The sequence below is a fragment of the Aotus nancymaae genome, unplaced genomic scaffold, assembly GCF_030222135.1.
Source record: "Aotus nancymaae isolate 86718 unplaced genomic scaffold, 86718_ANA_hifiasm-v0.15.2.pri h1tg000036l, whole genome shotgun sequence".
Classification (NCBI taxonomy): domain Eukaryota; kingdom Metazoa; phylum Chordata; class Mammalia; order Primates; family Aotidae; genus Aotus; species Aotus nancymaae.
In genome coordinates, this window is record NW_026988450.1 from 53993808 (window position 1) to 54006396 (window position 12589).

General features: G+C 36.8%; 1 long non-coding RNA gene across 1 annotated transcript in view; it reads right to left on the reverse strand.

The window, feature by feature from the left end:
* Positions 1 to 12589, reverse strand: part of LOC135278047 (uncharacterized) — a 47410-nt gene that overhangs the window by 14019 nt on the left and 20802 nt on the right. The gene's annotated exons all lie outside the window — the stretch shown is intronic.

Below are 12589 nucleotides of genomic sequence, written 5' to 3' on the forward strand. Positions count from 1 at the left end.
GGTCTGGGCTTCTTTACAATATGGTGACTGGGCTCCAATGGTGAACATCCAAGAAAAAGATCCAAGTGAAAGCTATGTTGCTTTTCATAACTTAGCCTTGGAAGTCACTCAGGATCACTTCTGCTACATTTTGTCATTAAAACACCTACAAAGAACCTCTCAATTACAAGGGGAACAGAGATAGAATCCAATTCTTTGCTGAGAGGATTGTAAGTTTCTGGAAGAGCATGTGAGAAAGATCATGTGAAACTGGACATATTTCTGTGGCCATTTTCAGAAAATGCAATCTGCTGCACTGATACCTTAAGAATGATAATGTAACTTGCTTGTGCTTCTTTGTCCTTTATCTTCTTCCAAGGGCTATTTATCACTCTCTGTACTACCTTCTGCATCATGGATCTAATTTCCTCCAATAAATGTGAAATATATATTTACTGTTGTAAAATACAAGGAAAAATACAAATGTGAGAAAGACTGAATAGCTAACTTCAGAGAATTTACCTAGGCCTGACCTCTTATATCAGAAGAAGAGGTATTGAATGAGAGATTTCTTCTAATTATAATATCATCATTAGAGTGAAGAGCATACTTTCACCTTCTTAAAGATAGCAGCTTATATTTCTTTATTTACTGTATCCTATGCATTGACATTTAAGTGCATAAATACAAATGACTTGTTTCAAAATTTCTTTTCTACTATTTTTTTCTAAGGAAACACTTATTTACTATGTTTTCTCCTCTATCATACATGTTGTCTGTGGCAGAGAAATTCATACTTTTATCTAAATCACTCTTCAAGTTGAAATTCTTCTAGATAATAAGTCATTCAGTCTTTCTTATTTTCTCATCTATAAACATTGCCTTTTTTGCTCTACAAATTCATCTCTTCTGTAAATATGTCTTTCTCAAGAAACAGCATTTCTCTACATTTGTCCACATCATCCTGCTCCTATGCCTGTTAGGCTAAAGTATTAATAATAAACAACTCAGCTTTCTCTGTTGTCTCCATATTGAGAACTTCAGAAAACTGAGTGACCCATTATGTTGACTCAGAAATAAAGATTGTCACCATGTGACAGGTGCCATACTCTGTCAAAAAGGAACATAACATGCCAATGATAGCAGAAACATTTTCATATATATCAGATTTATAATAGATATTATAAAAATCATTTTTAAAGGCTTGGTTTATTTGATGGCACAGGGTGGGATGTTTCACAGAGCCATATGCAGCTCTTTCTTTGAAGCCTCTTTTCCAGATTTTTCTTCCACCTGTTATGCTACATCCTCAAAATCCTGCTTATTTCTATACTTCTTTTTCCTTCAAGGGTCACAGGAGGGTCACTGAACATACCTTCATACTCAGCAGTCTGTAATTTTATACATAATTTAGTACAATTATCAAGGTCACCCCCATTCAGCCCTTTAAAGCTACCCCTCTGAGCAGACACAGCCTTGCAAGGGTAAAGGTATGGAGAGGTACACACAGGCTGAATTTCAGCCCTCACTACCCTTGTCAGGCCAGCTAGAAGGGGCAGCCCTGCCTCTGATGACTCCTGCAGGGCTAGAACCCAGTGAGCATTTCAGAGCTGTGAAGTGTGCCAGATCCAGTCTGTAGGCAAGGACAGCTGTAGCCTTTCTTCTAAAGAATATGTCTTAGGAAATAATTTATGTCTTTCTCTCTACACCCTGAGCTAGCACAATATGCAAAACTGTCTTCAGAAGGGAAATCTTATATTTTTAAACTACATTTATTATGAAAATCAAACCAAACAAAAATCCCCTCACATCAACAGAGGATGGAGTCAGAGTGCAGCCTTTGGGTGCCAGATGTTGGTGAATTCTGGTTGGTCAGCTTGCCTCTTTGGAACGCAGAACACACAAACCTGCTGTTTGGGTTAAAGAGATCCATTACTGAGCAGATAATTGGCCAGAAAGGAGAGAAGGAAAATACCGACAATTGGGCAAAACGAAAAGGGGGGTGCAATTCTCAGAAGCTTAGGGGAAAGCTAATAAGCAGGTTGTTTATTCTATGTCATTGTAGACAAACATGGACAGTCCTAATTTAATTAATAAATAATACACAAGGTGGTACAACTGAAGCCCCTCACCAAACTGCAGAATCTGACACTTGATGTATTTGGAAAGGGGGTGAGGACAAGCTATTTTGCCAATAAAATTCAATTTGGGAAATTATCTCTTGTTAATTTATAAAAGGTCCAATTCTCTATTAATAACCTCATTTCTGTGTTTTCATGCTAGCTTTTGTGCAGTGCCAGCCACTGAAGAATTAAATGTTGCATAATGTAGTTTGAAAATTTAAAAAACACCTGTAACTTTATTTTCGATCTACAAATAATAGTAAATAAATCATAGTAGCTATGATTTCAATGTTTACCACAAGCTGCACATTACACATTACATTTGTTATTTCATTTAATTTTTACAGCAAAGTTACAGATAGTTTCCAATTTCAGATCAGCAAACCACAGCTTAGTGAGTCTAAGGAACTTGCCGAGGGTCACTCAGCTGCTAAGTGGAGAACTGGGATTACAACTCAATTTGGTCTAACACCAAAACCCATGCTCTTAGCTTCTCAGTAGACTCCCTTACTGCATTGAGATTCTTTAGTACCAATCTATGTGCTTTGGTTTTAATATTTTTGCAGTCTTACTCAATTTGGATAATTTTCAGGTCAAATTACCTACTGATGTGTAGCTAGTTGATTGAGGAGTTTGAACTCAGTAGGGTATTAAATGATTTGCTTCCTTTTCATCGTTGCTTTCATTTGTACTCTGTGGAATTGCCCTGTCCTGTGTTTTTAACGAATTCTCGGGCAGATTTCCTAACTTTGTGGTCATTCTTGGTTATTGCAATGTAGTCCAGTCTACTTTATATATTTCCTGTCCAATTCAGTGTTTCTTCTCCCCCATGCTGATCAGGTTTGTCGTTAGAGGATAGGATTCTGGAGGGGGCAGTTCTGTTTTACTGTTTCTCCACCTCCTCCCCCATCTGGTCCACAAAGTCTTTTTTGGGCCCAGTTTTTACACAGTTGGTCACTAAAAGCTACATCATTGGTATGGAGGTTTCCTCTGCCTGGCTCTGCCTCCCTCAGGTTCTGCTTAGGGCTAATGTGATGTATAATTTCTTTAGATCATCCAGCCCCTTCAATCCCTGAAAACTCCCTCTAAAAGAAGGCAGCCATTTTCTCCTTTTGGTCCCTGCCAGCAATTCCATGTGGTCTACTCCAGTAACGATGAGGGGACAACTCCTGTTGCGCTCTAGGCCCCTCCACATGCAGCAAAGGCCTTCTACCCTCCTACACTGCATTGCAGTCCCCTCTCCTCCTGTGGCAAGACTGTTAGCATCTCCCCTACTTTTAGGACTATCCAGACAGGGAGCATATGTCACTTTCTCAGATCGCTCTCTCCCCATGCTCAACTCCCTTCTAATGGAGTGAAGACCCAGAAATACAAATATCCAGACAAGGACCAAAGCACAGAACCACCTTCTAGAATTTTCTACTTCACTTGCTCTTTGTGGGAGATAATGTACCATTAAAGAGGAGGAGAGAAAAGACGGCAGGAAAATGCTTCTCGGCTAAACTCTGCACTCACTCCCCTGGCTCGTTCCCCAGAGAACTCTCTCTGTGTCTAGAAGGTGGTAGGTGGGAGGGAATTATGACTGTGTTAGTGGGCTGCTTCTTTTGCATCTTCTGTAAGTTGTGAGGAAGGTTCTGGCTCCAGCTTTCAGTAGCTTAGTGGTAGTTTTTAAAATATGTGTGATTTAAATTCTCCTTTCTTCAGCTTTGGGGCAATTCAGCTTTGGAGCAACCACAATTTCATCAGAGGAGAAAAAGTCAGATTCAACAATGTATTAAGAAACAGAAAATGTAATTTTGAGTGGAAGCAGGTGCAATTTTTTTCATCAAAAATATTTTAGTTTTAAAGAAAATAAAAAATCATTCCAGAAGTGCTAAATAAAAGTTCTCACATTTGTAATAATGCATCCATCTTAAATATCTTAATTTAAATTTTGAATATCAACAATTCTGTACTGGAGATGAAGTGTCATTATTACCATTTTACAGATGAGAACACTGAGGCTTATACTGTTAAACAATTTTTCTAAAGTCTCCTTCTTAATTGGCGGTGCTGGATATGTGTGTGTGTATGTGTGTGTGTGTCTGTGTGTGTGTGTGTGTGTGTGTGTTATTATACTTTAAGTTCTGGGATACATGGGCAGAATGTACAGGTTTGTTACATATGTATACATTTGCCATGGTGGTTTGCTGCACCCAACAACACATCATCTAGGTTTTAAGCCTCACATAGGTATTTGTTCTAATGCTGTCCCTCCCCTTGCTCCCAACCCCAAACAGTCCCCAATGTGTGATGTTCCTCTCCCTGTGTCCATGTGTTCTCAATGTTCAACTCCCACTTATGAGGGAGAATACGCAGTGTTTGCTTTTCTGTTCCTGTGTTAGTTTGCTGAGAATGATGTTTTCCAGCTTCATCCATGTCCTTGCAAAGGACATGAACTCATCTTTTTTTATGACTGCATAATATTCCATTGTGTATATATGCCACATTTTCTTTATCCATTGCTGGATATTTGACTCAATGTGTTGCTCAGTCTTTATGTACTTAGGAGGGTTTTCTAGAGCACGGCCTCCAATGGACAGTGGCCTGTTAAAAACTGGGCCACACAGCAGGAGGTGAGCAGCTGGCAAAAGAGCAAAGTTTCATCTGTTTTTACAGCTGCTCCCCATTGCTGGCATTACTGGCTGAGCTCTGGCATTAGATCCTCACAGGAGGGTTAACCCCATTGTGAACTGTGCATGTGAGGAATCTAGGTTGCACACTCCTTGAGAATCTAATGCCTAATTATCTGTCACTGTCTCCCATTACCCTCAGTTAGGACTGTCTAGTTACAGGAAAACAAGCTTAGGGCTCCCACTGATTCTATGTTATGGTGAGTTCTATAATTATTTCATTATATATTACAGTGTAATAATAAAAATGAAGTGCATAGTAAATGTAATGTATTTGAATCATCCTGAAACCATCACCCCGCCCCCAGGTCCATGGAAAAATTGTCTTCCACAAAACTGGTCACTGGTGCCAAAAAAGCTGGGAACCACCGTCCTAGAGAAATAACCTGAGAATTGGACTCATATGCAAAAGAATTAGGTTATACCATTGGGAGAAATCTGTATGGGAATGAGGGAAGCAAAACAGAAAAGGGGAAGTCCAACAAGGGGTGGTTTCTGGAGAAATCTAGACTCAGCCTGAGCCCAAAGGGAGCAGCACTAGAGTGTAAGTTGCCCCATAGAGTATGCTGGCCCTTTACACAAGGAGCTGAATTTTTGTGCCCCTCACTACTCAGTCACTGGCCACTGGTTGCCCTGTAGAGTGTGGGTTGGGGGATGCGGTAACTTTCTGGCTCCTCAGAGTGAAAGGAGGCACCAACAGAGCCGGCTACCATAATACGACTCTGCCTTTCACAATGTTAGTAGTTAATGGAGACATATAAGACAACCAAAGAGAAGATTAAGGGAGATGTTTTAGAATAAAATTCAAAAGGTAAAGAGAAATGGCAGTATTGTCATATTGCCCTTTGTTTGAATAAATATATTTACTCTAGCTTTATCTGGTATTTTCAGTATAAACAGATCATTAAAATCTGTTATTTCTTAGAAAGACTTTTTGAAACACAGCTCAACTAGATTATAATGAACGTACTTGTTGAAGGAAAACGCCCAATTTTATGACTTCCTTTTCTAACTTAGGCAAAGAAGAGTTCAAATGCAAAGCAAATTATAAGATTCAAGGCCATGTCTTTAATGAAAAAGCAATTTTTGGCTCAATAGGGAGAAATTACATGGTAAGTTTGAATGAAAATGTATTATTTTTCACTTTAAATATATTCTGTGTGTACACCTTTGCCATTATTGCTATGTATTTTTAATAGACAAAAAACTAATATGATCAGCCTTCTTTAAGACAATTACTCATGTTCATTTAAGGCACCTAACCAAATCCCTTCCTTCTTCACCATTTAATGAGCTGGTGCTCACAAATACATGTAAGACCAAGGCATATAAATTATATTCTGGGCCCCTAAGTAATATACAGCCTAACAGCAGGAGGACCTTAGGTGTTTGGGCTTTGAAGGTTTCCTGGCTGCAGCTGATTTGTGTGAAACTGGGCTTTCATTTTCTCTTTTGGAAACTGAAGTGTTTGGATGGCTTCTAAAGTCCCCTGAAGTTTTGAAAACAAAAATAATTCTCAAAATAATCTATAGTTTCATGATCTAAGTAAAGTACCATTACTTTAACTTGAATTCATGATAAATTTAAACTACTTTATTCAAACAACCATTATAGTATAATTGTATCACAACATTGATTTTTAACACATATTGATAGCAGGTCATGTGGCAGGAAATATTCAAAGTGCTGTATCTGTCATAATTTATTTGATCTTTATAATAATCATGGAGAATGGGTACTATTACCATTTTTCTTCTACAGATGAAGAAACTGAGGTACATTCAGTAACTTGCCCAATGTCATATGGTTGGTGGGTGAAGGAGTCAATATTTGAACTCAGGCAGCATGATTCTAGGGCCCTGCACTGAGTATAAAATATACTGAAATACAGGTTATTGATATTCATAAATTTTGGTGGTCATTTTTTGCCACAATACATGTGCTATTTTGACTCCCTCTTTGTAGATTTTACAAATTGAGTATTTAGACAAAATCAATACTACAGTTGACAAAAACCAAACATAGAGGATCAATAAGACAATAACTAGACAAGGACAGGTTTACATAGTGGTTATAAAAAATGAATGATTTTATTATATAAATATATTTAATCTTAGATGTTTATAATTCAAATTCCATTGCTCTGTATTTTTGTTTTTATAATTTTCTATAGTTTATAACAAGTTATTAGAGCATTGATTTTAATTGTTTGATTATAAAATATACCCTTATACTTTCCTGTTTCCAAAATATTTCCTAAATCCTATATCTACTCTTCCTTAAAAACAACACATGTGCACATACATATAATTAAGTATGTGTGTGCAATTCAAGTAAACAAGGAAGACTTAGTGGAATATCTGACTTGGGATGAAATGGAAAATGGTTCATTTACCCCATCCTGACCTCAGCTCAACAGTTTCCTGTAATGTATTAGACGTCTTTTGGTGTCATATTTTAAACTATATTGTAGCAATCCATCCTTCTTCTTCCCTCCTTCCCTCCCTCCTTCATTCCTTCCTTCCTTCCTCTCTCCCACACTTTTTTTCTTCCTTCTTTGTAACTTAATGAGCTCATGCTCTACAAAGTCATGTAAGAGCAAGACATATGAATTATATTCTAGGCCCTAAGTAATATACAGCCTAACAGCTGGAGGACCTTAGGTGTTTGGGCTTTGAAGGGTTCCTGGCTGCAGCTGATTTGTGTGAAACTGGGCAAAGCACTTTTGTTTTCTCTTCTGGAAACTGAAGTGTTTGGATGGCTTCTAGGGTCCCCTGAAATTTTGAAAACAAAAATAATTTTTAAAATAATTTATAGTTTCATAATCTAAGTAAGAATAAACAAAGAATGAGAAATGCCAGCAAAGTAAGTATGTAAATATAAGGCATGATTAATAAAATGGTTAATAAACTAGTTTTTCTAATAATGTAAGAGATTAAGCCAAATACAATAGGTACTATCAGGAAATTTGAAATGAAGACCCATAATGAATGTATAAAGGTGGATATATTAAGAATGGACAATAGAGATTTGCCTGAAATATATTTCTTTGAGCTGTATTACTGGATTTTTAGAAATCCTATCCTCATTTCCCACCAGTCCAATTTCACATGCAAGTCAACCCTATTCTTAGCTTGTCCTTTTGCCATATTATTCTAACACAAAAAGGAAAGACATTCGTAGATTAGTTATAAATTATAGCTTTGCAGATATGTTTCCAAACATCTTTGAAGTACCTTATTCTGTAACTATTATTGTAAATATTTTTCCATATAAAAATTAACTTAGGGCCAGTTGTGATGACTCACGCCTGTAATTCCAACACTTTGGGAGGCCAGTGCAGGTGGATCACGAGGTCAGGAGTTTAGGACCAGACTGACCAACATGGTGAAACCCTGTCTCTACTAAAAATATAAAACTTAGCCGGGCATGCTGTTGTATGTCTGTAATTCCAGCTACTCAGGAGGCTGAGGCAGGAGAATTGCTTGAACCCAGGAGGCAGAGATTGCAGTGAGCTGAGATCACACCACACTACACTCCAGCCTGGGCAACAGAGCAAGACTTCTTCTCAAAAAAAAAATAATAATAATTTAGAAACATATCTCTTATTATGTAATTACAACTGCTTTCCTTTCAGAACAAAGCTTACATTGATTGTAGAATTTATTGCTAGTTTCTTCCCATAAAGCATATCAAGTAAAATATAGACATTTTTTGTATTAACAAATTTCATTGACAAATACAAGATTTTTTATAAGTGGCACTGGCATTCTATATATTCATTTATAAGTGAGACTGGTATTCAACATATACATAATATAAAAAGTTAGAAATATGTTTTAATCATTTCACAATAAATTCTCTTAAAAGGTGTTTTTACCAGTCAAGAAAACATTTATATTGCACAAGGTAATTTTATTAGGTTTGACATAGCTTATTTCTTCACAATGTGTTCTAGGGTTTATACACATTTTGAATATTAATTTCCTCACCTGAAATTTCATACATTAGCCAGCTCTCAAATAAGGGGATTTTAAGGGATCAATCGCATTTGCTTTTTTGCCAAAGCAAACAATGCCAAGATCCCAGTTTATTAATAATAAAAGAGACTAAATAGCCAGGACATGGATATTTGTAATTATGTTTCACAATATTGATTTTTGTTAAATCGTATCATGTGGTGTAGCATGTATTTAGTTTGAAAATCAAAGTAAATTGAGATTCTTTTTGTAATGAGTACAGAAAAAATATTTTCAAGAAAAAAGAAAGGGAGATTCTTCAGAGTTTCTGAGGCCAGCCAGGATGTGAGTCCCTCTCTGAATGAACATTAATTACTTTTCTGCCAGGAGTAATGATTGAGTTGCATTTCTGCTAAGGAGTTATAAAAGTCAACATCAGTGTTTAGACTCAAAAGTGAAGTTACAGATACTGGTGACTCTATGATTTTTTTTTTTATTGGTGTTCCACTTTTTTCAATTCATTTTGCATTTCCCACTCTGTGTCTTCCCAGACACTGAGCCCTGTGCTGCGACTCTGCATCCAGACATAGTCTAGGCTATAGTCATTTGCCAGGGTTGTCTCTCAGGCAAGAAGAGAAACTCAATATGTGTTAAGTTCCCCCACGTTAGACTGTATGGGTTTGATTCCTCATAAAACAAAAATAATGAACTTGGAATGGTGATACCCAGTGACTAATATGAAATATTATTATCTTTCAGGTTCCCTTCCAAAGAGATGAGTTTGAAGCTGTCATTGTAATCTAGTTTACTAAATGTACAAGCTTTATATTAAGAACCAGGACTATTGGCAGAGAGAAACCAGGGATGAGTCATTAAAAGATTGGAAGGGTTTCATAGGAGATCTAACCCAATCCTAATTTTAGAGGGTCAAGCATAGGAATAAATGATGATGCCTTTTATTTACCTTTGAATTTCCTTACTTTTAAAATCTTGTTTCCTAATAGATTATTCTCTGGTCAGTAAATTACTGTTTGAGAGTTGAATGTAATTCAAACAGCACTTTCATGACACTTTAGAAATAGGGAATGATAATTTTAAATCCTTTAGAAATAAAACTAGAGTATTATATTTTCATCCCTCTGACAGAAGCATAAGGAGAGATTTATTAACATCAATTTCCCACTTTTGATGCCCTCTGTAGGAGGTGCTAGTAAAATTCAGATATGTTCCCAAGGCCTCAATTTGAGTGTCCTGCTGAATGACTTACTCAGATGGAAGTGATAGAACTGTTCTTCCACATCATGTGATAAGTGAGCTTATTGAGGATTTATGCTAAATAGAGCCGTTGATTCTAAAGAGAGCATTTTAAACTTTTTTTTTTTTAGTTATACTTTAGGTTCTGGGGTTCATGTGCAGATCACGCATGATTGGTTTGCTGCCTCCATCCCCCCAATGCCTACATCTGCCATTTCTCCCCATGTTATCCCTTCCCGACCTCCTCCTCACCCCCTCGCTGTCCCTCCCTTGTGCCACCAACAGACCCCAGTGTGTGATGCTCCCCTCCCTGTGTCCATGTATTATCATTGTTCAACACCCGTGTATGAGTGAGAACGTGCGGTATTTGATTTTCTGTTCTTGTGTCAGTTTGCTGAGAATGATTGTTTCCAGATTCATCCATGTCCCTACAAAGGACACAAACTCATCATTTTTTATGGCTGCATAGTATTCCATGGTGTATATGTGTCTTATTTTCCTTGTCCAGTCTATTGTCGATGGGCATTTGGGTTGGTTCCAGGTCTTTGCTATTGTAAACAGTGCCACTATGAACATATGTGTGCATGTGTCTTTAAAATAGAATGATTTATAATCCTTTGGGTATACCCAGTACAGAGATATAGACCAATGGAACAGAACAGAGGCCCTGGAGGCAACGCCACACATCAACAACCATCTGATCTTTGACAAACCTGACAAAAACAAGCAATGGGGAAAGGATTCCCTGTTTAATAAATGGTGTTGGGAAAACTGGCAAACAGTGTGCAGAAAGCAGAAACTGGACCTCTTCCTGACACCTTACACTAAAATTAATTCCAGATGGATTAAAGATCTAAACATAAGACCTAACACCATAAAAACCCTAGAAGAAAACCTAGGCAAAACCATTCAGGACATAGGCATAGGCAAGGACTTCATGACTAAAACACCAAAAGCAATGGCAACAAAAGCCAAAATAGACAAATGGAACCTAATTAAACTCCAGAGCTTCTGTACAGCCAAAGAAACAATCATTAGAGTGAACTGGCAACCAACAGAATGGGAAAAGTTTTTTGCAATCTACCCATCTGACAAAGGGCTAATATCCAGAATCTATAAAGAACTAAAACAGATAAATGAGAAAACAAACAAACCCGTCCAAAGTGGGCGAAGGATATGAACAGACACTTTTCAAAAGAAGATATATATGAGGCCAATAAACACATGAAAAAAATGCTCATCATCACTGATTATTAGAGAAATATAAATCAAGACCACATTGAGATACCATCTCATGCCAGTTAGAATGTCAATCATTAAAAAAATCTGGAGCCAGCAGATGCTGGAGAGGATATGGAGAAATAGGAACACTTTTACACTGTTGGTGGGAGTGTAAACTAGTTCAACCATTGTGGAAGATAGTGTGGCGCTTCCTCAAGGATCTAGAAATAGAAATTCCATTTGACCCAGCATTTTAAACTCTTTTTAAAGTTTTATGCTCATATATAATCATGCTGCTGAGGTTCCCTGACATTTCTGGTATGGCCAACAATGTATCTATTGGCCACTCAGGAAAGATACTTCCCTCCAGAAGGACCTTCTTAAAGTGGTAGGTTGTGTGGCTCCTGGCTACCTTTATTCATTCAAATACCTTCTATATCTTGAAATTAATGTTGTTCCCAGAATCCAGATGGCATGGAACACATTTGTTGTACATCTATGTTCAAATATACAGTTAAGAATTTTTTTGAGTAGACCATGTAGTTTATTAATTTCAATAATACATTGGCCAGTAAAAGTATTATATATTTTGCATCTGAGAAAAAATTATAGTATTAATAAGTTTATAAACAATTCATACTCAGATATAATATAGCAATTTTTTTTGTATACTATGTGAATTTTGTCAACAGGGAATCCTCTGATGGGGAAAAAAAGCTTAATATTAATTACTAGCACCATCTGTGCAAAACAATGGAAAAACCAATATTTTAATACAATGACTTCATGCATGTCATTTATCTTCAACATTAAATGCTACAGTTTTATTGATGCAGTTTACCTGTCTATTAATTTAAATAATGCATGTCCTTACAGAGGTTAAAACCATGAATAAATGAATTAAAATTAAATTTAATGAAACATCTAAATAGGTGTAACATGAATCTGACTCATTCTCCAGGAATATATCCTGTATGCACGTATGTATATACAAATTATGGTACCATCTGCTAGGTTTTTACAGGTTGAGTATGAATTTTCTTTCCACACCTAAAAGGCATATTGTGAATTCCTTGTAGTGAAAAGATCATTCAGTTGAAAAAGGTTGAGACAACTGGTGTAACTAATGCCTGGCAGTGGTCAGACTCAAAGAGTACCTTCAAAAGATAGGGGCATGGGTCATCGTAAGAAAGATCATTTTCTATTTAAATTTTGAGCTCTCAAGCTAACATTTTGCTAATTATGACAACGGATGCTGCTCCAAGCACCAAGGGACCCCCTTTCATCCGTCCTTTTAAACTGCCGTAACCTGCCACCTGGTATGGTCTTTTTATATCCACTTTATATTCTGGCTTCAATAAATATTTATCGAAAAAATTAA